The sequence below is a fragment of the Lagenorhynchus albirostris genome, chromosome X (assembly GCF_949774975.1).
Source record: "Lagenorhynchus albirostris chromosome X, mLagAlb1.1, whole genome shotgun sequence".
NCBI lineage: Eukaryota > Metazoa > Chordata > Mammalia > Artiodactyla > Delphinidae > Lagenorhynchus > Lagenorhynchus albirostris.
In genome coordinates this window covers 96859324-96881230 of record NC_083116.1, presented here as the reverse complement: position 1 = coordinate 96881230, position 21907 = coordinate 96859324, and the positions used below count along the sequence as shown (strand labels likewise).

The following is a 21907-nucleotide window of genomic DNA, read 5'->3' as shown; positions in this document are numbered from 1 at the left end:
GGGCTCCCCGCCCGGCAGCTCGCGGGCTCCCCCTCCGCCGCCGCTGCCGCCTCGCTCCCGCTCTCGGTCGCGGTCTGGGCTCCGGCGCGTCCTCCTCGCTGCCGCCGAGCTCGGTCCGCGTTCAGCAAGGAGCGTAGCTCTGCCTCACCTCGCCGCTGGGAGCCCAGGCTCCGTCTGCCGCCGCACGCCGCGATCCCAACGCGTCCCCCCTCCCTGGTTCCCTCCTCTTCCTCCTCCCCCTCCCTCCGCCCTCTCGCCCGCCCTCCCTCCCTCCCTCCCAGCAGCCGCCTCCCCTCCCCCCGCAGGCGCAGCGCTCGGGCGACAGCCGCCCGCCCGCCGCCGCCTCCAGCTCTCGCAAGTTTGAGCTCCCCCAGCCTCCGCTCACCCTCCGCTCACCCTCCGTTGCGGCGCCTGGGCGGTGGGGTTTCGGAGGCGTGATTCCCCAAGAAAGGTTTGCCCGAGTTTCCCCAACCGTCATCGATTCCCGGCGCGTTTCACCTCTCTGGGTCCGAACCCCAGACCACTTGGGTGGCGTCCCCCTCGCCCCTTGTCCTCCCCTCCCCCGCTCGGACCGAGTTGGCTGCGCACACCCCGCCCGGGCGCGCGTCCTGGGCGAGCGAGAGACCGACTTGGGCGGCGGCGGCGGCGCGGGCGGCCCGCTGATCCTGAGCCGAGGGGATGGGGGGCGGCGGGGGCGGCTCTCCCAGCCGCGCGCCGAGACTCCCCTCGCTACCCAGAAGGCCAGTGGAGGACCGCAATTACCATAAAGCGCCTAGCACTCGGCTCAGCCAAAGCTGTCAAACCCCAGCGGCAGCCGCCGCTGCCTCCTCTCGCCACCAGCGCTGCGCTCTCTCGGTCGTGCGTCCCCTCCGAGACCAAGCAGAGCCTGGCGAGTGCGCGTCGGTGCCCATCCACACCCTGGGTCCCCCCTTCCTCCCGGAGAAGCCCTTTCCCGTTTCGGTGTCAAGAGCTACCTGAAAACACCACCTTGGGCAACGGTGGCCGTTCCGCCCGAACTCCGCGCCCGAGTTCCCCGGACGTTTCGATTGTGTGGGAATTGTTTGGAGAGGCGGGGGATGGAGGAGGCAGCCCGTGGGGCACAAGGAGGCGGGGGTGGGGGCGGTAGGGGAGTGGAGATCCACCAGAATTTCTCCCCGTTCTCGGGCATTTCACAGTCTGCATCTCAGATGATTAGAGGGTCTGTCCTGGCCCCTCACCCCTGCCTCGGGAGATTATCTCCCGCGTTTTATTTTCCTTGGCAGGGAGCAACTTTTGGCTTACACCGTTCGCTCCATAAATTTCCACTCGGTAACGTCGTGCTGATCGGAGCTCGGCGGCGGCGTACAGCCTGCGCCCGCAGCAGTTCAATTCAACTGACACGTATTGAGCTTCTCCAGCGCACCCGGCGCGGCGCTGGGCGCGGGGGGAGGGCAGAGGCAGGCAGGCGAGAGGGGGAAGCGGAGAGGCGAGGTTCCGGCCTCCCCAGAGCGCAGAGCCTCTAGGGCGAGCCGAGAAGCCCCAGTTCGTGAAGCGGGCGGGAAGGGGTGGGAGTGGGGGAGGGGTGTTCCGGCCTAACCGGGCCCGGACACCGCCGCAAGAGGTGACCCCACTCCGTTGCTGGATAGGCTCTTTTGATGCTGAACGTGGGGGAGTCTCTTTCTGCCTAAGGACAAGATGGTGCAGGCTCGATGAGAACATCAATCCGAAATGGAGGTGGCTTGTAAATTCCACACGGAAAGTTTTTAAATATCCTGGAGCGTCTCCATGCCAAAATAATCAAGAGCATCTCAAGTTGATTACTAAGTCAAGGTCAAGGCCAAAATCAGCTCTAGCTAGCAGATCCCTTTAAAAAATTAGACTTAATACTGACTGCAGGACTGGTGTTAGGTGCGATTTTATTTATTCTGTTTTACTTCTCAGTACATAGTTATAAAAACAGCCCTTTTCAAAGCAGAAGTGAAACATCTCTACCGTTTGAAACCCGAAACTTCGGGCAGAATTAAATCTTCATGCTCCAGAGCTGCTTAAAACAACTGATGCAAAAGACAGGCGGGCCAAGTGCCCCTGTGAGCAGTTCCCAGCCCTGCTGGGCCGCCACGGCTTCCAGGACCCGTGCCTGCATAATGGAATGTACGCCTTTTTCTTCCTGGTCTCTCTGGAGGTGGGTGTCTCTGAAGGCTAACCCACACATTTTTTTAATCTCCGGTAACAAGCAGAAAGACACCTGGACTATTATGCTGTAAAGCTATTTTTTATAAAGACATTTTAGGGCCAGACATTAAAAGTTATTAGACTGAACGCATGCAACTTACAGACACAGCTGGAGAAAAGGCCTCTGGTTGTGTGTTGTAGCAACATTTCTTTTTGAAGCAACTCCTTTTATTCAAAACAAATCTAAAATAACCGGGAAGGCTGAAGTTGGGTATTTGTGGGGAAACACTCTGAATGCGGTTCCAGGCAAGGAGACCGCTGTGCCACTGTGGGCCGAGAGGGAGAGCTGGCCTGGGTGAGTGCGGAGCCGTGCCAGGCTCTTCTGGCTCAGTTAGGCCACCGCAGAGACCCTGGCCCCATGCCCGGCCACCTTCTCTCCCCTTCCCATGCCTCCCCAACTCTCCCCCCATGCACAGGCTTTTCCCGGAGTTGAAAGTTGCGTGTAACCGTCCAGAACTTTTGGAAAATCCAGGAACCAAGTTAAAACACGGAGTCTGCTGCCTCTCCGAGTCCTGTGGCCTCCCGGGGCTGCTGACAAAGGGGCCTGTTTGTCTAACTTTAAAAGTTAAAATGAATTGGGGAGGGGGGCGGTGCCGTAAATGCGAAGGGGCCAGAGGAGGGCTGACTGTGGGAGAAATTTGATGCTGGAGACAAACAGACCAGTAAATTCGCCTTTGACGTAATTTGCAGCATGCGCGCGCGCGCGCGGGCACACGCGCGCACGCACACACACACACACACACACACTTTTTAAGGAGTCTTGCCTCCGTGGTATCCTTGGTGGGATTAAAAGGTTTCTCTTCCATCTCCGAGGGATATATTTTGCAACTCTGCGGGACTTTAAAAAATATCTTATTAAGGCAGTCCTAAGAGGCACGAATGTACGTGGGGGGGGAGGGGGTTCATGACTCCCTGGGGATTAAAATGTGAGCTTTTTCCTGAGGTGCTCTAAGGTGGAGGAGGGGGAGGGAGTTTACACCTATTGGCCCGGTTAGTTGGCATTATTCCAGGGAGGAGAAGCAGAAAGCTCAGGAATGGCAGTCCCGTCTTGTGTCCTCACTTGGGAAGGGGCTCCGGGAGTGGGGACACCGTGGAGCCTGCAGCCTGTGCGGGCCCACTCCTGCTCCCTCCTCCCCTGCCCTCCCACGAGTCCCTCAGGAGCTGACCTGGGGGTCAGGCTGCTACACTCGGCACTCAGCAAGGGGAGGATTTCAATGAAAGCAAAGGAGGAGGCGGCGGGAGAGAGCCAGCGAGTGAGCGCAAGGGAGGGGAGGCCGCACAGGCAGCGGAGAAATAAAGAAATAGGCACAGAATGGCGAGGTGCTTCCAACTGAGCCGCAGGGTCGCTCCTCTCCCACCTGCCTCTTGTCCCCTGGGAAGGGTCTCCCAGTTATAACCTATGGCTCTCGGGCACTCTCTTGCTGCGGATTCTATCCAGCCTCTGCAACTGGACAAGCAGGTTGGTACTTCCGGGGAGCAGGCCTGGAGCCTGGTCGCCCTTTTCCTGCCAGGCTGACTGTGTAAGGTCTGCCAGGCCCTCTTCCACACCTTCAGTCACCGCCCAAGGCCTAGGGGAAAGGCCATGCATCCCGTGGTGCGGTTCTTACCTGGAGTTTGGGGGACCCTGGGACCCTAACATGGTGCGCGGGGTTTGTTTGTAACATACTTGCAGGAACTAAGTCATAAAGCTCCGTAGGCCCCGATGGCGCTCTTCGGAGGCTGTTCTCACGTCTATGCCACTGGTGATCGGAATAGGTGGGATTTGTGTGATTACAGAGAATGCATTTTTACTCTATATAGTGTGAGCTAGCCTGTTCATGTTAACTATTTTTAAAAACAAACACCTACAATAACAGTCTTCCCTGGTCACTTTGTAAAAAAGCTCTGGGCTTACCAAGTGGCACTTAGAAGACCCACTGGCCCATCTTCCAAGCACAAGGCATCCTTGTCCCAGGGATTTCACTTATCTGGAAACATCTAAAGGTAGCTGCCTTCCCTGGTAGGAGTCTGCTAGACTTAGAGGTCTCCAGGTTGAAGACAGCTGCTCTTTCTGTCTAGTCTTTGACCGGTTACGGGGCGTTTGTGGGGGGAGGGTCCAGACGGCAGGCCCAACATGGTAGCAACTGCTTCTCCGAATTTCTGGTCTGGGCTAGATTTTAGGCTCTGACCAGGCACCGGTGGGTGAACTACAGCCGACACTGAGGGGCTTGCTGGGTAGACGGATGTCAGCCGAACGAGCATAGATACTGGCGGCTTGGGGAGGCCCCGTCTTGCGCCCCACCTGGCCCCTGCTTAAGAGCCCTCGAAGCCACCGAGCTGGGCTGGATGCGCCTGTAGATAGACTCAGATGCCACGTCCCGCCCCGGCTGCTTATTTAGCGAGGTGCCTCCAGCTCATATTCTACCCAGTCGGGGTCAGCGAGTGGGAACCGCGGGGAGAGGGGGCGGAGAACACCACCTCCTCGCTCGCAGACCCAGCAGGGCGGCCTTCCGCCCGAGCCGTTTTATTTGCAGCGTCCCTCCTCGGTGGCCGCGGGCCCCCTGCGGACACGCACCACCCTGAGCCCCTTCGCGGGCACTATCCCGGGGCCTGGAAGGGATCTGGAAGGCTCCGCCAGCCCCTCGCTCGGGGTAGGAAGGGAGTACCGCCCAGCAGATGAAAACGCGGCGCTGGCCTGTCCCTAAGTACCTCTGAGGCCACTACAAAGTCGGGCGCAGAGGTGAGTGGCGCGGGGCAGTTGCCCCGGGAAGGTCAGCCAGGGAGCAAAGCTTGGGGCTAGCGCAGGGCTGGGGATTCCAAACGGCCTAATCCGCTGCACTTCCCCCCCTCCCTCCCTCCCCGCTCCGGGTCCAATCTGCTCGGCCTTCGCCCGCGATGCTCCCCCCATCCCGGCGTCTCCAGCACGTTGGCAGTCGCGCAGCCCCCGGCCGCGAGCGCGGGGGGGTGGGGTGGGGTGCGCAGGGTGGTTTGTTTTGCGAGGCCTGACAGAACCTTCTGTGTGCGGCGGAGGGAGGAGGCTAATGCATAATGCACAGCGCCTGGAAGCCCGGCCATTAGCGGCCTGTCGGTGACACAGACAAACGACTGAGAGGGAGGAGATCCAGCTCGCTCTGGAGTTTAAATATACCAGCGTGGAGGGGAAACGCCATGATTTAAAAGTGTGTGTTTGCAGACACTCGCATATATTTTAATGATTTCCAGCAGGCCGTGCGCCCCAGCCTTGCATCCCCCTCCCCAAAGGGGGGACATGTATGGGGGGGGTAAGAATGAAGGCAGAGTGAGAGGCCTCAACCCGAGACCCATCGCTAGCTTCCGAGGGATGAAGGGGAGAAGAGGTTGGTAAATGCACCGCGGAGAAAGTGAGGCCTAGGGAAGCCACACGACCCAAGGCCATCCCCAGATTTTTGTTTTTTTAAATCTGGCCATCGAGCCTTCCACCCCGGACTGGACCTTCTACGCTGTACTAAAAAGAAAGGCCTGGGGGAAAGAATAAACCCTACTACCCCGGCTTCCCCCCAGGTGCCCACATTTTTGAATCTTCCCTTTCCACCGACAATCCAGAGACCTCCTTCCTCCCCGTTTAACACACCAGTGTTTTTTAGCAATTAAGGCGAGAAGGGGGTGGGGATAAAGATAAGCCAATTTTTTTTTCCGCCATGCAAGTGTGAAAGATAAGATAACGCTAAGCTGAGGCAAAGCGGCTGCTTACAACCTCCCCTCAGCGATTTTGATCGGTCACTTCTTATCTCACAAAAATGCTCCTTTCGAAAACTGCATCAAAAAAAGAAAAAGGCTGAAGGAAAGCATTTTCATTTGGAACTGACATTTAAAACTCACCTTCTCTACACCAGCAACTCCTCCCCATCCGCGGGGCTCCCCAGGAAAAGTCGCACCTCGACTACAGGGTTTCAGGCTTTCTCGTGGGGGGCAGGATTACTAGTGTAATTAGGGTGAATAAAACCAGGGATGCGTGAGGAGGATTTATCCTGCATCCAACCCCAGCCTCGCAGCCGGGTTTTCCTTCTCTGAGTTCCTGGTCGCTGTTTGTGTTTCACCATCGCGCTCGTGTGTTAAAACTAAACAGGTAGTTATATTTGGGAGGATCGTATAACTGTGTCAACACGAAGCGGTTGTTAATGCGAAATAATAAGAAACTCTGCTGATTTTTACAGGCCCCTGTAAAGGATGGAAAAGGCGTCATGCTCCCCGGAACCCAAGAACTCTCAGCCGAACCGGACTCTCGGGGAGTCTTATAAAATTCTTTTCTCGCACAAAAATCTCACCAAGGGGTTTCCGGAAGACTTTGTATTTGTTGAGGGAGGTTTCGGTATTGAACTCCAGGCCCGCAGGGCGGCCTGTAAATTCCCCCCCAGCCCAGCCGCTGGCCCCAGATCCCAAACATCAAGGCAGGCGCCCCAGGCTGAGTTGATGAACCTCTGCGCCCACCTCCGGCTTACAGCTCCCGAGCTCCCACTTCTTCACCCCCCATCCCGGGTTCGCAACTCGGCGCTGGGCGCAAACCGAGTCCGTCCTCTCCGGGCACGACCTAAAGCCCGGGGCTAGCCGCGGCCGGATAGTCCCCGGGGAGCCGAAACCGCCGAGCGGGGAAACCCCTCCTCTCGCCCTTCCGCGAAAAGCCTGGCCCCGGCGTAGGCGCCAAGCAAACGGGCATCCGCTGACAGCCGGGCCTCACGTAAGGCCCACACGCGTCCCATTAGTCAGCCTGAGTTCCCCTCGGGCGAGCAGTCTGGCGCGGCCCCAAGGCCAGGCGCGGGCGGGGAGGGGGTGCGGGGCCGCGGCGAGCTGGGAGCGGGGCGGGGGCGCGGGCTCTGCGGGGCCCGGCCGGGCTCGGTTCCGCGTTCCTGGGCCCGCGGGTAAGCTGAGCCGGCGGGGCAGGCCGCTCCCTGGCTGGCGCCGAGGCGCCGAGCTGCGCTTCACGTGCCCGCCATATCAGCGGCGGCGGCGGCGGCGGCGGCGAGGAGCGGGGGCAGGGAGGCGCGCCGCAGCTCCCGCGGGGCCTCCGGCCCCCCTTCCCCCGCCCTGCGGGGGGCTGGGTCCGGACCACCCCGCAGCCCCCATCCCCGCGCCGGCCGAGAGCGGCGCTGCCAGACGCCAAGAGGCTTCTAGGGCGCCGTTCCGAAAGCTGCGCGGCGGCGGCAGCCAGGGGAGGGTGCTCCTCGCGGCCGCCCCGGGAACTTCCCGCCGCCCCGCCGCCGCCGCCGCCGCCGCAGTCACCGGGGCCGGAAGCCCTTGCGCCGCCCCGAGCGGCCTCCGCTGGCCCCTAGGGCAGTTCCAGACGAGGGCTGGTCGCGCGTCACCTTCGATCCCTCCTAGTCCCAGGCGGCCGCCCTCGCCCTGGGGCATCCCCATTTAAACCCGGAGGACCCTTCTAGAGGTCCAGCGGGACCTTCCTCTATTACCGCCATCAACGCGGCTCCCCCGGCAGCTGGGACAGGAGGGGCGCGGAGCCGCCACTCCGGCCGGGCAGGAACACCTGCTCCCGGGCCCTGCAGCTGGGCGCGTGGTGCCGGGAGAGGCTGCCTACTGTTGTGTGCAGAGATCGCGGAGGAGAAAATGGGGCTCCGAAGCTCAGGGCCAGGCGCAGCCGCGCCCTGGCCGCCCCCAACTCCCACCCTTTCTGTGCGATCAAGCCCGAAGCTCGGGGACGCGGGTCTCCCTGAGGGTCGAAGGGCCGCCACCCCTGGGATCCAGCTTCTGGCCTCAGGAGGTCGTTCGCAAGATAGATGGGGCAAACCCTGTTTTGGGAGTCTTCCCGGTGTCCGCCCCCGCTCTCCAAACCAGACACACTCATCTCCCCTCGGCCCCCATTCTAGCCTCCGGCGGGGGACAAGAGTAGGTCATGGCGGCACTGGTACGGGGTTCGGACTTTGCCACGCGGCGTGGGCAGGGCCGATGGACCCTCCCCATCTCCTGTGTGCCCAGAGGAGATCGGGCAGCCGAGATGACCTGCGCCGCTTGCCCTGCCTCACCCCCCCTCCCCCGTCCCGCCCTCCCCGGAGCTCCTGGCCCAGGGCCCGGCCGGGGAAGGCGTTGTTTTGCCAGCGGGAGCCGAGCGAGTGCGCAGAGAAAAGCCTCCCTGCTCTAATGAGAGTGCACACAGCGCTGCAGCGAGGAGGATGATTACCCGGCGGGCGGGGGGGCGCGGGGCCGGGCCGCGGGCGGCGTGTGCGGCGGCCCCGCGGGCCCGGAGTCCCCGCCTGTCTGGCTGCTAATCGCACGCTTTCTGCTGTTACGGAGGCAGGCGGGAGCCGGCGGCCAAGCCCAGCGCCGGCGACTCGGCGGGTGACACGGAAACATGGCGCAGCGCCCCTCCCCCGCCCGCCCGCCCGCCCTCCCTGCGCTCCCGCCTCCCGCCTCGCACTTCCTCCCGCCCGCGAGGCTTTTGCAGTTCTAATGCTCTGCTGTCCGCCCGGCACCATTACGCTAGCAGCCGCTTCTCGGCCGCCGCGCGCGTCTCTTTTCCTTTTGTTTTCGGGGTCTATAGAAAACGTTTGCTTTTGTCCCGAGCTCTCGTTAAACCAAACTTGTGGTGGCAACGGAAGGCGGTGCGGGCGGGGAGGGGCCCGGGGATTTTGGCAGCAGCCGACCAGAGCGTGGTGGAAACTTCTCTCGCTGGGTTCCCCGCCACCCCGCCTTCCCCCCCCTCCCCTCTTACACACAGGCCAGTCGGCCTACCAACGCTTCCCCCCTTCTCCCCCTGAGAGGCCTCAGCGCTCCAGGAAGGAGGTCTGGGCTAGAGGGACTGTGACCAGGGGTGAAGAGCCTAGGGTGCGTGTCCGTGGGCCCCGAGTTTTTGGCACTCGGTGACCTCGCTCCTTGAAGTCTTGACTTGCCTCTCCCTCCCTTTGGTCATTCGGGGCTTTGTATCAGCCGATGGAGAAGGAAGGGGAGGGAAGAGAAGAAAGTGGTTCGCGTGTGTGGTTTTTATATTAAGGGTTTGTTGGAATCTCTCACCTCCAACTGTATAGCCTCTTTTATAGGATCTATGGAGAGAAGGGGGAAGGTGGGCCCCACGGGGGAAAGGGTCAGGAACCTAGGCCTGGGAGCTGGATCTTACTCTACCGGTCGGCTCAGCTACAGCCCGGTCCGCAAGCGGGGTGGGGGGACATTGCAGAGAGGGGAACGCACAGGAGGGCCGGGTCCCTCGATCCAGGAGACGCCAAACCTCCCTCCCCCGGTCGAGAGCGCAGGTCCCCCTGGCGCGCTCCCCAGCCCAGAGCGCACGCCGTGGCTCCGCACCGGAGCTGCTCAGGCGGCAATTTTTTAAGCCTGCAATTAAGCGAGGCGTCGCCGTGTCCTCTGCTAGTGTCGATCCTGTCAGTCGCACATGGCCTTGGTGCTCCGGTCCGAGGCCCCGCGATTAGTCACAGGCTCGCTTCGCTCCTTCCCTAATCCGCCTCTGCAGGCAGCCTGGGGACGCGGCCGACTTGGCGGCGCTGGCAGGGAGCCACTGCGCGCGGGGCGGGCCGCCTGGCCAGTACCAGCCCCGCTGTGCCCGAGTCGGCGCGGGTCCCGGGGTGCGGGCTTGGGACTCCCTCCTCCCTTCACAGCCCCCAGGCTGGGGCGGCAGCGCCCCTCCTCCTCTCGCCCCACTCCCGGGCCTGCGAGATCTATTTGTGTGGTGTCATTTGCATAAAAATAGGACAAGTGTTTCAGTGCGTTCGAACGCGGGAGGCGAAATTCTTATTGATGTGTCTGTGTGGAGCCCTGGGTTGTCGGAGCGGTTTGATTTAGGGTGTTTGTGTTGCCTTCTGCGAGGAATGAGAGGAAATCCTGCGCAACGCCTTCGGCGGCCCATCCCCCACAGAGCATCCCCCTCTGCACGGCCCGGAACGGTCCACCGCCTGGACCCCGGCGCGCCGAGTCCACAGCGAGCAGGCTGAGGGCCAGGCGGGCGACCCATTATGACTCATAAAACTGGGCGGCCTAATCACCAGCTGCCAACCCGTTTACGTGTGGCGCTTCCCAATGTTCCCTTCGCCCGGCCCGGGCCTCCAGCAGGTTCGCCCCGGACACGGCTAGAGCCGCTCGGTGGGGGCCAATCAAGTGGTCGCTCGTTCCCGTCAGCAGCGCGGCTTCCCTTCCCGGGCGACCCCCGCGCTCCCGGCCTTTGCGCTGCTCGCCAGCAACTCCTCAGCTTGGACAAATAGCTGGGAGGGCGCCGGCCGCGCGGAGCCAGTAAATCAATCATTAACTCCCCGGCGAGGCCTGGCCAGGGGAGGGAGCGGCGGCCAGAACCGAGTCAGCGGGGCGAGAGCGAGGCCCCCACCCCGGGTTGGGAGCCGTCCACGCGCCAGCAGACAGGGTGCGTGAAAGTGGGTCCCCCCGGGGCCTCCAGGTCCCCTCCAGAAGCCTCCGCCTGCCGGGCCTTTCAAGCCCGCACCTCGCCTCGCCAGTCAGGTCGGGTTACTGTGCGGCCCCCGGGCAGGCTAGAACATTAACGAGCCGCCCCGGGCCTCGCGGCCTGCTCTCCCCAGGAGAGCCTGCCGCGCTTGGGCAAGCTCTTCGGATCCGGTCGGGCTCCTCCAGACACTGGCTTGCCAAACCAAACCGATCGCCCCCGTGTCGACTAGTCTCCCAGCGGCACCCTCCCCACGGAGCCCACCGTGGGGCGGCACGCAGGGGGTTAAAAGCTCCAGTTCGCCCTGGCTCCTCCGCGGCGCTGAGGAAACGCTGATCAAAGTGCTTACGGGGAAGGAAACACACACGCACACTTGGGCCTGGGTCGAAGAAGAGCGACCGGAGGGACGGCTCGGGAGCCGCCTGCCTCGACCCGCTTCCCACACTCCCGGGAACGCGACGGCGGCGGCGGCCCGCGCGATTCTCTCCGCGGAGCTCGGCGCGGCGGGGCCGGGAGGCCGGCGGGGAGGGGGATGGAACGAGGGGGAGGGAGGCGAGCCCGGGCTGCGCGCCAAGAGGCCCGGAGCCGCAGATTAGTCACCGCTCGGCTGGGCGCTCACGGGTGCGCCCGGGAACCGGGAGGGCAGGCGTCGGCCCCGCTCCGCCGGGCTCCCGGGGGCTCGGCGCCGCGGCGCGGGTGCCCCCGCCCCCGCCCCTGCGCGCGCCCGGCGCGGCTGGATGAACTCTCGGGGGCTCGCGCTGCGGAGATCCACTTGTCAGTTCAAGGGCAGGACAGAAACTCTGCAAGCAGAGTCTTGCGAACAGGAAATTTCTCATTGACAAGGTGCTGCCCCTCCCCCACGCCCGGCTTCAAAACAAAACAAAAACCCGGCGCGAGCGGTCAATGCACCCAGCCCGGGCCCTCCGTGGTCTGCGCCCCTCCACCGCCTCGGCGACCCCCGCGGCTCGGCCCCGGTCCGGGGAGCGGAGAGCTCGCCGAGCCCCGGGCCCCAAGCTCAGGCGGCCGCCAACAAACAGGCCCGGCGGGCAGGTTGGGCTTGGGTCCCGCCGAGGGCGCCCAGCTGCCACCCTCCGGGGCCCTGGCAGGGTCGGGCGGGGGCGCAGGGCCCGGGAGGTTCCGCACCTTCTCGGGTTATGAACCTGGCGGAGCGGCTTTGCGGAGCTGGAGGCCGCCAGGTCAGCGGCTCCCCGGAGGCGTGGGGGCGGGGAGGCCGCGCGGCGCCGCCGACTCGGTGAATCCCGCTGCGGGGATCCGGGAGGGCGGCGAGCTTGGCCTGGCAAAGTTCCTGTAGAAACTCCATGTTTAGAAACTCCAGCGGCGTCGCGGGAGGAGGGGGCGAAGAGGGCGCGCGGGGCACGCGGGGGCGGCCGGCACCCGCCTTGCACTCCCGGGGAGGGGGCCCGGGCCCCCAGGCCAAGGCGAAGTCTGGAGGGCGGGGACGGCCGGGTTCCCGGCCCGTTCTTTTGTGTCTGCCCCTCTCTTTTCTCCACACTCTAAAGGAGATATTTAAACCCGTTTCATTTATTGAATTCAGCCAGGAGAGGAAGGCTGCCTTTTTAGGGACCCTGATATTCAGGGTAATTTCGTATTTGACATATGTAAATACTTAGTACTCTCAGGTAAGGTCAAATTATTTATCATCTTAATTTATATTTCAATAGGCCTACAATTTAGAGGCGCGAAATGCCTCCTTATGAATCATTATGGTCTATTAGGGGAAGTAATGTATAAACAGCACTATTTGGGAGGGAATCACTTATGTTGACATTTAAATGGCTCTTCAATAGTTAAAAAAAAAGAGAGAGACATTCGAGTGCCTTTGATTAAATATACAATTTACACGACCATCAGCAAAGCCATCAGGAATATAAATTCTTCTTGGGATTTTTATTTATTTCCTTTCTTCCTTTCTTCCTCCTTTCCTTCCTTCCTTCCTTCCTTCCTTCCTTCCTTCCTTCCTTCCTTCCTTTCTTTTCCTTTCCTTTCCTTTCCTTTTCTTTCAGCCTTCCAGGGCGTGCATGTCATTTAATCCCTATAGGAAAATCCACAAATTCCAGGCAAAATATCATTCTCCTCTCCTCCAGCTAATGGTTTATCAAAAACCCAGGGAATCACCGGAAGTGGGAGCAAATTCCACCAGCCGGCACCCAGTGGGATGTTTATAGACCTTTATACCTCAGTAACAGAATCAACCACTTTCTAACAATATCACAACCGATTTGTGAAACATTGTAGCTTCCCTGCTGGAGTGGAACCTTCCTGAAGGCCTGTGTCCATTCATGCAACCTTCTGTTCCCACAGCACTCAGCACAGGGCCTCGTACCATTTTAAGTCATCCTCCTACACCTGCTAAAATATCACTGGCAGAGGCTCTTCCTGACTGCCTCCCTCCCCCACCCCCGTGCACTCTTTATTGAATTACTCTGTTGTATTCATTCCCTTGAAGCATCTTCCATCTTTAGAATGCCCTTCTTTAGCCCCACATCTCCTTCCCCGGCTCCCTATTTATCCGTTCCCCTGCACAGCTGTAGTTCTCAAAAGAGGTGTCTACGTCCATTAGTATTTCCATTTCCTTACCTTGTGTGCCCTCTAAAACTCAGCTCGTTTTGAAGTTATTCGAAGATATTGGGATAAATTACAGCTTTGTTTGTAACAGCATCATATTAGAAACAACCTAAATGTCCAGCAATGACACTGATGGTTCATGCATACAAGGGAACATTCTGTACCTCTTTAAAAAATAAAAATTTGCTCTGCACTATTGATAGGGAACGACCCCCAAGGTCTATTGTTAGGGGAAAACCATAACGTGCAGAATGGGTGTGTATAGTACGTTACAATCTGAGTACCTCACCGTTTGTGTAAAACACAACATAGAGGGGATACAGACACATATCTGTCGGTACATTAAACATCTTCAACACTGCTGGGGAAGATTAAACATCTTCAACACCCTCACCACCCCTTTCTTTATTTTCAGAAATGGGAACACACTGCACAAGGTGCTCCCTACCTCACCTATAAAACTTATTGCTTCATCTTACAGATCATTTTCTATAGCTGCACTTGGAGATGGGCTCTGGCTGTGCCAAGGCCTGTGGAATTTCACTGTATAGATGCCTCATTTATCACACTCTTCAACCCACACTCTTCAACCTCCACCCTCCCTAGCTATTCTGCAGAAAGGGCTCAAGATCACCTGCCACTTCCTTGTTGCTGGAGGGCGGGGATGCAGGGGGTGGGGGTCAAGCCTTCCTTGGCCTTGGAAGCACTCAACACCCCTGACCACTCCCCACTTGAACTGCTCTTGGCTTCCCAGATACCACACACACATGGTTTGCATCCTACCTCTGAGTCTCTTTCAGTCTCTTTCTGGACTCTTCTCTATGCTATACTAGTTGCCTTGGGCCTGGGTCCTTCCTTCTCTCCCCCCTGCCCCAATCTCATCCAGGCTCATGGCTTTAAATACCACCTACTTGCTGATGACCTGATAACCCTTCAATTTGTTTTTCCAGTTCCAGACCCCCATATCAAACGGCAGACCTGACATCTCAATTTGGCCATCTATGACCAGCTTCGTGATAACAATAGTGAACATTTGCAGAATGCTGGCAACCCTCTTCGAAGGACTTCCTAGAAATTAATGATTAATCCTTACAACTACCCTCTGAGGCAGGTAGAATTATTATCCACATTTTACGGATGAGGAAACTAAGGCAGAGAGGTCACAGAACATTCCCAAAGTCACTGGGAAAATGGAGCTAAGATTCAAACTCAGTCAGCCGTAGAGTCCACATTCTTTGTCACCCTGCTTCATAGCCTACCTAAAACTGAATTTTTAAAAAAACCAATTAATCTACAAATATTTTGGGGTATTTACTACATGTCAGGCCCTGCAACAGGTCCTGGGGAAAGAGTGGCAAGCAGGACAAACTGTCCCTTAAAAAAGAGACCTGCTCGTCCCTTGGGACCTGCCCTTTGTCCCAATTCCCTTCCCTATGGCAGAAAATGTCTCAGCCACTTCAGTGCTTAAAGCATAATCTTGGGGGTGGGAGGGAAGGGGTCATCCTAGACCTGTCTCCTTCATCTCCCACCTCGCCTTCCTCCAGTCTGATGGCAAGCCTAACCGATTCTACTTCCAAGTGTTCTATCCAGTCAACCTACTTCTTCCCATTCTCCCAAATCCACCTTGGCCAGGGCACCATCTTCTTGCCTGGGTTAGCACACAGGCTTACTAGTCCCACTGTTCTCTGTGCTGCCACTCTCACCCTCCCCCAACCCATCCTCCACATGGCAGCTACAAAGTCTTTTGAGAAAAAAAAAAGCATGTCACATGTCACTACCCCACTAGTTCCCACTGTACTTGGAACAAAACCCAAACTCCTTAACAAGGCTTCCAGATCCCTGCCACCTCATGGCTTGCCACTGTCTGCCTCACCCTCTGAGGGCCAGCACATATGGCCCCTGTTGTTAATAGGCTCTGAGCATTCCTCCCTGGGCTGTCATCTCCCCAACAAGACTGTACGCTCTGTAAGGACAGGGTGCGCCATCACTGTGTACTAAGTTTGCATCAATATCCCGGAATGAACACGTACAAACATACCGTTCTCATAATGTTGTTTGCGGCACATTTGTGGCACAACGCCTGGCACATATAAATGCTTCAAAATACACTTCATTTATTTTTTACTTTTGGCCTCACCACGCGGCACGTGAAATCTTAGTTCCCCGACCAGGGATCGAACCCGTGCCTCCTGCGGTAGAAGTGCAGAGTCCTAAACACTGGACCACCAGGGGATTCCGCCCCCCCCCCCAAATACTTGATAAACAGTAAATGAGTCAGTGAATGCTTCATACGTTTTTGCTAACTGTAATCAATATTCTATATCATGGCCAGAGAAGAAACCAAATTCAAGAGAGCAAAACAAGGGACTTCCCTGGCCTTCCAGTGATTAAGACTCCGCCCTTCTAATGTAGGGGGCACGGGTTTGATCCCTGGTCGGGGAACTAAGATCCCACATGAATCACTTTTTTTGGTGCAGCTGGCCAAAAAAAAAATACACAAATAAATAATTTTTTTTTTTTTTTTTTAAAAAGAGAGAGTAAGGTAATTACGGGCATGTGCTTCAGGAAAAGCTGGGTGTCCGGGCTTGCAGGGAGTAGCTCTGTAGTTCTGGTGAGGATCGAGACCTAAGAAATTAGGAGAGTAAAGCATGAGGGCAGAGGAGCCATTATCGCCTGGGGAGGCTCATGGGAGCATGGGATGCAAGTATACAGGCTTTTGTCAGAGGAGCCAGGGTTCCTGGGTGTGCACGCTGAGGGCGGGCCTTGGACGTTCCTATCCTTGCTAAGTGCCACAGAATATCGGCCCCAGGAGGTGAGAGAGGGACGTCCTAGCCAAGAAGAGCAAGACAGAGCCCAAAACTCCTTAGAGTATTTTGCCTGTTGCCAACCACTTGGTCCTTACTTGGTGGCAAAGGACTGAGACCACCCTTCTTCTCCAGACCCTTAGAAACCAGAAGAGTGGGTTCTGGTCACAGGTGACCTTGGGCAATTGGAGTTCTTCTCTCAATCCCATGCCGCCGTTTGACTTTGAACAGTAACTATGGCATTAGGATGCATTTGATAGCAAAGCAAGTCTTTTTTAAGGATGAATAATTCCTCCATGATAAAAATAGCTACTGTTTATTGAGGGCCTTCGCTCTTTTCAGTTACTTTATTAGGTAGATTCCCAAGTTACCTCACCAAAGCCCCAAAAATAACCCTATGGGTTAAGTATTATGATTCACATTATACAGCTAAGGAGACGGAAGCTCACAATCGCCCTCCCCAAATATATAGCTAATCTAACTGAGTCTGGCGACGGGGATTCTACCTGACTCCAAACCTGGGCTCTTTCCAGTAGAGTAATTGTTCGTCTCCCACGCATATGCACTGTTCCCCCAAACCTTAAACTATTTCTGGGATCAGATCCTACATAGCTTCTCCAGTCCTGTCCCTCTGGGGTCGTCTTGACAACTCGCCAACTGGAGTAAATATCATAAAAGGAGTTTGTTTCTTTCTGGGATCAGCAGGTCTTGGTTGATGTGCTGTGTTCACCATGGGAACCTAAGAATTTATCATCTGTGTGAAGAGTTGCCTTCCTCTCAGGTAAGCTTTGAAAAAGTGAAGGGCCAAGTTCAAGGGAAGGACTTCCTCCCCAGAACAAGTAGATTGTCTAGCTCTGTTTGGAAAGTGTCTGCACCTCCACCAGTACTAAATTATGGCTCAGCGTTCGGTGAGATTATAAACCACCTTGCCCTTTCAGACTTCTGGGCAACGTTTTTCCCAGCGTTGGGCTTTGATAAAGATTACTCTGCTCTTACCATGGGGAGAGCTAAAGCAGGGAAGAGAGGATATTGGGAGAACCCACGACACAGCCCCTCTGAAGTTCTTGAATTTGGGGAGGAGGAGGGCCACTAGCCCTTTTCAGCTCTTAGGAGAACAATAGCTAGGATTTGTTAAGGTCTCACTATCCACCAGGCACAGTTCTAAACACTTTATATGCATTACTAATCTCATTTCACATATGGGCAAACTATCCCATAATAAAGGTACTAGTATTATCCCCATTTCACAGATGAGGAAACTGAGGCTTAGAGGATAATTAACTTGCCTGCTTGCCTGGACACTCATTGCCTGATTCCTAGAGCCTAAACTTTGATCCACGCAGTCTTTCCAACTCTCCAGGCACCTGTGGTCAACGTCATGACTCTGCCAATTCCACAGGCGCATCATAATTGGGTGCTCCCTTTGGATCTAAAGGAAATGGCCTTCACTGCATGCTGGCATGCCAAGGATGCCCTCTGAGGACATGACGACAGTGAATTTGTCCCAAAGGTCTCTCTGAGATGCCTCTCGTGTTCTGTCGCTTTCCAAGATGCAGCCTGTTCAGGGTAAGCAGAAGCTCTGGGATGACCCCCGTGACGGAGTGTGGTCACATCCCCGCCCTGGTCTCTTTGACAAAGCATGCTGGCCAGTCGGCGGATGCCCTCACCAGTTCAATGCCAGTGGTTGCGCCGGGACCTTCCTGCCCTATTTGCTGGCACAGGGAGCGTGCAGGAGGGAAGATCGATCTCCAAGATAATTCAGGTTCTGTCTTTCTTCAAACCAGCCTCTGTCCTCTGCTCTAGCTCCGCCGACAATGATTAATGCGCCACTGACAATTTCCTTTCTTCGGCTTCTCCCTGGCTTTGGGGTTTATTTCACAGCCTTTGCCAGAGTTTCTCCTCAGCAGAGAGTAAATACTTGGAGATTGGAGCACAGCCCTTGGTGTTACTCAGAAAGCGTCCCAGGCAGCAGGTGGCACGGGGCCATCCCTGGAGTAGGTGATGCCACTGTTTAGGGTTCAGTGCTAACCCACCACCTCCACCAATGAAAGCCTAATCTTTTAATTATTCTGAAAATACCCAAACTAAGGATGGCAGGGAAGGCAATTAATAGGATTCATACGGTCTAGTCCTCATTTGTAATTATATATTATTATTTTTCTCCCTACTTTGTTCCAATAATGATTTAAGGCTGCTTCCAAAAATACACAAAACCCAGCAAAGATAAATAGAGTGGGACGTGAATTATAATGTCATGCCCACTCACAACCTCTGTGCTCCGTTCCACATATAGAACTGAATTCATAACGCCTTTCAAAAAGGAGGTAATTGGGACTTCCATGGTGGGGCAGTAGTTAAGAATTCGCCTGCCAATGCAGGGGACACGGGTTCGAGCCCTGGTCCGGGAAGATCCCACATGCCGCAGAGCAAGTAAGCCCGTGCGGCACAACTACCAAGCCTGCGCTCTAGAGCCCACGAGCCACAGCTACTGAGCCCACATGCCACAACTACTGAGCCCGCGTGCCGCAACTACTAAAGCCCACGTGCCTAGAGCCCGTGCTCTGCAATGAGAAGCCACTGTAATGAGAAGCCCACGCACCGCAACAAAGAGTAGCCCCGCTCGCTGCAACTAGAGGAAGCCCGCGTGCAGCAACGAAGACCCAACGCAGCCAAAAATAAATACATTTATAAAAAAAGAAAAATGAGGTAATTCTGCTGTTTTGGTGGCAACACTAGGTTCTTTGAAAAGCAAGGGGGTGGTACACAGTAATGAAAGGACCGGGGAGGGCACAAGAGATCCCATTTCTAATGCTGATTCCCTCGGTGTGTGACCTTGGGCAAGTCACTCACCCTCTCTGGACTTTGGATTCTAAAATCCTCAAATGTCTCTGCCCATCTCTGAGGCCTCCCCGCCACCATCACGCAGGTGGAAGCCAGTACTGCCCATCTAGCATGAGGCCCCCTAGGAATTATTATTAGAGAAATGGGTTCCCAGGAATACCTCTCTCTCTCTCTCTCTCTCTCTCTCTCTCTCTCTCTCTCTCTCATAAACACACACACACACACACACACACACACACACACACACACACACAGAGAAAAATCTTCCCGGACACTGGAACAATGGAACTTGAATGGTCTCTTCCCCTAAGGCAAGAACCCTTTCTAATCTTTAGCTAAAGAGACACTTCTGGGATCAGGGTAGCTGGAGAATGTCCTGAGAGGCAGGGGTCTCTCCCTCCCTCAGGTGTGAGCTGCTTTCCTTCCTCCTCCTACAGTTCAAGATCCTCTTAGAACTCGGCCCGACTCTCCAGATGCAGTCTCAACTGCCTTCACTCCCTCCTAACCCCATTTTTCATTTGTTTATCAATTCCAGCACCTAACACCACCGGCCTCAAGGCCGCCAGGAAGACTGATTTTAAAATGCAGGCCCGCCTCAAAAGCACACTCTCAATTTACCTCAGGTTTTAAAGTGGGCAAAGCCAATCTAAAGTGTCAAAAGTCAGCCTAGGGGTGACCGTGGAGGAAGGGGGACAATGGAGAGGGGCATGCCCCTTGGGAGGGGGCACAACAGGGAGTTCGGGGTGGGGGGCCTGGGAATACGCTGCGTCTTGACCTGGGTGCTGGCTACGCGGGTGTGCCCAGCTTGTATTCACCAAGCTGTACATTTAGGATTTAGATACTTTTCCGACTGTGTGCTGCACTTCAATAGAATGTTAACAAAATAAAAAATATAATAGGGAATTCCCTGGCTGGCCAGTGCTTAGAACTCAGTGCTTTCACTACGGAGGGCGCGGCTTCGATCCCTGGTCGGGGAACTAATATGATCCCCGCAAGCCGCGGGGACGTGGCCAAAAAGAAAAAAAATACGCAAACGAACTGGGGAAGGAGAAGGCTTATAATTGCATGCGAGCTCTTGGGCAGGAGAGCCGGCTGCAGGAGAGCGGGGGACACTCTGGGTGGAGTCGGGGTGGGGAGGCAGGGCAGTGAGGTTTTTCTAGAGACAGCCAGGAAGCACGGTTTAAAATCACGGGAACAGAAGCGAACTTTCTGCTCCATGATAGAAGCAAGTCGTTGAGAGCAGTGCACCAGGTGGATGGGCCAGGCTCAGGGGGAGGACTCACAGCACCCTGCCCACGGCCCAGGATACCAGCGCAAGAGCAGCAAGTACACAGCGTTAGCGGTTGGCCAGGCCCCCTGATCCGGACTTTCCTGCCATCTTCCTCGCCTCCGCGGACCCAGACAGGTGAGCCTTTCCCCCACTGGTGCCCATGAATGTTCCCCTCCGGGAACCCCTTTCTCCCTTCTTTCCTCTAACCCTGCTTCTTCTCCCTGGTTCCCACACACCACCTGATCATGCCACCCAGTTGTGGCCAGAAAGCAATCCAGGGACCGGGGAGTCACCTCTGAGCTCTCTGACCACCCCACTCCTCCAGCCTGACCCATCACCAAATCCTGTTTTCTGTCCTCTTGGCAGCTCTAGGAGTCATCCATTCCCTCTGCATCCAGCGCCCGCCTAGCACAGTCTCTTGCCTAAGACCTGGCAATGACCTCCTAACTGTCCCCCTTCATCCGCTCCTGCCCCTCTGCCGTCCATTTCCAGCACAGCAGCCAACAGCAACGACCATACCTGCAAATCTCGACTGCTACTGGGTACCAGGTGCCCTTCCAGACTCTCAGCACATCCTGGGGAGCAAAATGGATGCCTGTCCTTGAGGTGCTTGTATTCCAGCAGGAGAGAGACGGATGATAAACAATAAAGGTAACGGGTCTTAAAATTGCCTCGGACAGTAGACAGATACACACCAAGGAAAGACAGGTGGGAGCAGGTAAGGGCCAGCAGGAGAGCAGGGGGTCGGGAGAAGGGTTCAGATTCAGGGGTGGTCAGGGGAACCCTCTTTGAGAAGGTGAGAGGTGAGCAAAGACTCGAAGGAGGTGAGGGAGCCCAGAGGATTTCTGGAGGAAGAGAGTTGCAGGCAGAGGCATAGCCAGTGCAAAGGACCTGTGGCGGGAGGGTGCCTGTGGTGTGTAAGGAACAAGCAGGATCCCAGTGTGGCCAGAGTGTAAAGCAGGAGGATGGATCAGAGAGGTAATAGGGGGCACAGCGCCCTGGAGCCAGAGCAATGGTACCCCTACAGCTTTCACTACTCAGCCAGCTCACCAGGCCCTACCCTTCAGACCTTTGCTCTCAGCTTCTGTTTCCAGCCCCTTCCCACATCCGGGCCATCCCAGGAGACGGCCCGGATCCGTCTTCCCTCCACCCCACTTTCCTAGTCATTTGGAGCTCTATCTAAACAGCATTGCCTCTAAGACATTCCCCCGAGCCAGGTTAGTCCCCCAGCTCCACCCTCTCAAACCACCTGGTCCTTAGCCTCACACCACAGGCCTCACCAGTTCGCAGCAATCTATCTTTAAGTCTATAATTAGTTCATTTGGTTCATCGCCATCTCTGACGGGTGTTTACTGTATACCAGGCACTGTCCTGGGCGCCAGGGCACCGTGGAGAACAAGATTGACAGGGTCCCTGTGCTAAGGGAGACGGACCATAAACACAAAGCAAATAGAGAAGATAACTTCGGATGATGATATGAGCTGCAAAGATGAAACAGGGCAGCGTGGCTGCGAAGGGCGGGGATGACCAGGGAGGCCTCATCCCGGGCATGGCTTCTGAGCTGAGAGGGGACCCGCTGTCTGGGGATACGGGGAAAAAGAGCTCCAGGCAGCTGAAGGGTAAGTGCGCAGGTCCTGAAGTACGACTGCCCCTGAACTATCTGAGCAAGTGAACGACGACGGCCTGTGTGGCTGGAACCGAAGGGGCTCGTCTCTCCAGCTAGAAAGGCGGTCCCACAAGACCCAGGACCCCTGTGTTTCCTCTGTGTCTGCACCCACGGTGCCTGCCCACAGCTGCCACTCACCACATTTGTTGGATGAAGGAGTAGAAATT

The 21907-nt window shown here is 56.9% G+C and overlaps 1 long non-coding RNA gene across 1 annotated transcript; it reads left to right on the top strand.

The window, feature by feature from the left end:
* Positions 1 to 11315: 11315 nt before the first annotated feature.
* Positions 11316 to 18653, top strand: LOC132513571 (uncharacterized). The gene is made up of 3 exons (XR_009538503.1): positions 11316 to 11416; positions 16669 to 16744; positions 17214 to 18653. It is a non-coding gene; the product is annotated as an uncharacterized LOC132513571 (long non-coding RNA).
* The last annotated feature ends 3254 nt before the right edge of the window (positions 18654 to 21907 follow it).